Consider the following 3,926-nt stretch of genomic DNA (forward strand, 5'->3'; position numbering starts at 1 on the left):
CTAATAAATTTTAACATGTCACAAGCTGGATAAGAACTCCAGGAATAATTCCAAGATCTCCACGTCTGAGGTATATCTGGACTATCAGCAGGTACGCTACACAGCGTATTCCTTGTTGTGTTTCTCTGATTTTTCAGCTCTTTTCTGGCTTGTTCATCTTTCCTTTCAATGGAGACTACAACATGGGGGCAGCAAGGTAGACAGGGATGGTCTGTATCCAAGTCCTGGACCCAACATGAAGTTAGGACAGTTTGATGCTGATCCAGGAACTGGGAAGTACTCCCAGTCACAGAACCACAGAATCATAGAAGGGTTTGGGTTGGAAGGGACCATAAAGACCATCTAGTTCCAACCCCCTGCCACTGGCAGGGACACCTTCCACTAGATCAGGTTGCTCAAAGCCCCATCCAACCTGGCCTTGAACACTTCCAGGGAGGGGGCATCCACAGCTTCTCTGGGCAACCTGTGCCAGTGTCTCACCATCCTCATAGTAAAGAATTTCTTCCTTATATCTAATCTAAATCTACCCTCTTTCAGTTGAAAACTGTAACCCCTTGTCCTGTCACTACACTCCCTGATAAAGAGTCCCTCCCCATCTTTCCTGTCAGCCTGCTTTAAGTACTGGAAGTCCACTATAAGGTCTCCCCGGAGCCTTCTCTTCTCCAGGCTGAAAAACCCCAACTCTCTCAGCCTGTCCTCATAAGGGAGGTGCTCCAGCCCCTTGATCAACTTCATGTCCCTCCCCTAGACTCGCTCCAACAGGTCTATGTCCTTCTTATACTGGGGGCCCCAGAGCTGACACAGTACTCCAGGTGGGATCTTACGAGAGCAGAGTAGAGGGGAGAATCACCTCCCTTGACCTGCTGGCCACACTTCTCTTGATGCAGCCCAGGAGATGGTTGGCTTTCTGGGTTGCGAGTGCACATTGCTGGCTCACATTCAGTTTTGCATCCACCAGTACCCCAAAGTCACTCTCCACAGGGCTGCTCTCAATCCCCTCATCGCCCAGCCCGTATTTGTGCTTGGGATTGCCTTGACCCATGTGCAGGACCTTGCACTTGGCCTTGTTGAACTTCACGTTTGCAGGGGCCCACCTCTCAAGCCTGTCAAGGTCCCTCTGGATGGCATCCCTGCCCTCCAGTGTGTCAACACAGCTTGGTGGTGTTGGCAAACTTGCTGAGGGTGCACTCAATCCCACTGTCCATGTCACCAATAAAGATGTTAAACAGCACTGGTCCCAATACCAACCCCTGAGGAACACCACTGCTCTCCACCTGGACATCGAGCCGTTGACCGCAACTCTTTTGAGTGCAACCATCCAGCCAATTCCTTATCCACCAAGTGGTCCATCTGTCAAATCCATGTCTCTCCAATTTAGAGACAAGGATGTAGTGCGGGACAGCGTCAAATTCTTTGCACAAGTCCAGGTAGATGATGCCAGTTCCCTTATCCACCAACACTGTAACTCCACTGTAGAAGGCCACCAAATTTGTCAGGCACAATTTGCCCTTAGTGAAGCCATGTTGGCTGTCACCAATCATCTCCTTATTCTCCATGTGCCCTAGCACAGTTTCCAGGAAGATCCCCTCCATGATCTTGCCAGGCTCAGAGGTGAGACTGACTGGCCTGTAGTTCCCTGGGTCTTCCTTTTTTCCCTTTTTAAAAATGGGGTTATGTTTCCTTTTCCAGTCAGTGGGAACTCACCAGACTGGCAAGACTTGTCAAATATGATGGATAGTGGCTTAGCCACTTCATCTGCCAGTTCCTTCAGGACCTGTGGATACATCTCATCAGGTCCCATGGAGTTGTGCACCTTCAGGTTCCTTAGATGGTCTCAAACCTGATCTTCTACAGTGGGCAGTTCTTCATTGTCCCAGTCCCCGTCTTTGCCTTCTGTGTCTTGGACGGTGTCTTGTATGTGTGACTCTTGGATGTGTCACACTTGCTGGTGAAGACTGAGTCAAAAAAGTCATTGAGTACCTCAGCCTTCTCCATATCCTGGGTGACCTCCTGCTTCCTTCTGGAGAGAGCCCACATTTTCCCTAGTCTTTCTTTTAGCACCAGTGTACCTATAGAAGCTTTTCTTGTTGCCCTTGATGTCCCTGAAGAGATTTAATTCCATCAGGAATTTAGCTTTCTGAACCTGATCCCTGGCTGCTGCTCAGACAGTTTCTCTATATACCTCCCAGCCTATCTGTCTGAGCTTCCACCCTCTGCAGGCCTCCGTTTTATGTTTGAGCTTGTCCAGGAGTTCCTTGTTCATCCATGCAGGCCTCCTGGCATTTTTACCTGACTTCCTTGTATCACTCCTGAGCTTGGAGAAGGTGATCCTTGAATATTAGCCAGCTTTCTTGGGCCCCTTTTCCCTCCAGGGCTTTATCTCATGGTACTCTGCCAAGCAGATCCCTGAAAAGACCAAAGTCTTCTCTCCTGAAGTCCACTGTAGCAAACTTGCTGCATGCCCTCCTCACTGCCCTAAGGATCTTGAACTCCACCATTTCATGGTCACTGCAGCCAAGGCCACCCTTGAGCTTCACACTCCCCACCAGCCCCTCCTTGTTGGTGAGAACAAAGTCCAGCATAGCACCTTTCCTTTTTGATCCTCTATCACTTGGAGGAGAAGTTATCACCAACGCATTCCAGGAACCTCCTGGATTGCTTATGCCCTGCTGTGTTGTCCTTCCAACAGATACCGGAGTGGTTGAAGTCCCCCATGAAGACCAGGGCTTGTGAACATGAGGCTGCTCCTATCTGTCTATAGAGGGCCTCATCCACTTGGTCTTCCTGGTCAGGTGGCCTGTAGCAGACCCACACTATAATGACTCCTGTCCCTGCCTTCCCTTTAATCCTGACCCATAAGCTCTCAGTCGGCTCCTCATCTATCCCCAGGCAGAGCTCGGTGCACTCCAGCTGGTCACTGACATAGAGGGTGACACCCCCTCCTTGTCCTCCCCTGCCTATCCTTCCTAAAGAGCCCATACTGTTTCATGACTGTTTCTAGTCATGGAGAAGAAATTGGAGTCAAGCTAAAAGGAATACTTAGCATTTTCATTTCTTGCAGTGGTGTTATTACATTAATTTAGTCTGAGAAACAAGCTTATTGTCAGCTTGTAAGGTAAAAAAAGCAGTTTTATTTTTGGATGTACAACATAACGTACAACACAGAACACAATCTATGATGTAGAACATTATGCACATTGTGCATTATGCTCCAGGACATGCTCACTGGTTTTGAAATCACCTGGAGCTTGAATGTGGATCTGGGTAACAGGCCCATCCATTCAAAAATAATCTGAAGCTGTCTTTGCAACCCTAACAGTTCCGAATGTGTGGAAATAAAAAAAAACCCTCTTGATTTGACACTCATTTTCTTCACTTTGTGACGTTAAAACCGAGCTCTGTAACAGCACAGTATTTCAGAGTCTGGATAAAGGCAGAACAGTGTGTGCTTCTTCATGGTCTTTCTGCAAATTACACCGCGCTCCTGAGTCCAGCGTGTGCACCCCCGGTTTGAAGATGTAGCACTCTGCACTATTTTACAGATGTCAATTAAAGTCCTTGGCTACTGAGCAATGAACGCGCTTTCCCTCCGCTGGGCAGCACTCTCCTCGGAGCCCCGTCCCCCGAGACACAAGAGCCCCCGACATCCGTACGGGGAGGGCCCAACACCGCCGGCACCGGGCGCCGCGGGCCCCCAGAACGCTGAGGCGCCGCGACCCGCGGCCTAACATGGCCGCGCTGGGACGGGCAGAGGCGAGAGGAGGCCCGGGGGAGGGCAGGGGCCCCACGGCCGGGGGGGAGCGGCAGGCGCGGCGGGATGGGGTAGGGAGGGGCAGCCCCCACCCCTCGCGCCGACGCCATGTCTGCAGCTGCCGGAAGCGCCCGTCTTTCCGCGGAAGTGACGCCTCGCCCCCCGCCCCCTCGCT

The sequence above is a fragment of the Strix uralensis genome, chromosome 5 (assembly GCF_047716275.1).
Source record: "Strix uralensis isolate ZFMK-TIS-50842 chromosome 5, bStrUra1, whole genome shotgun sequence".
NCBI classification, from domain to species: domain Eukaryota; kingdom Metazoa; phylum Chordata; class Aves; order Strigiformes; family Strigidae; genus Strix; species Strix uralensis.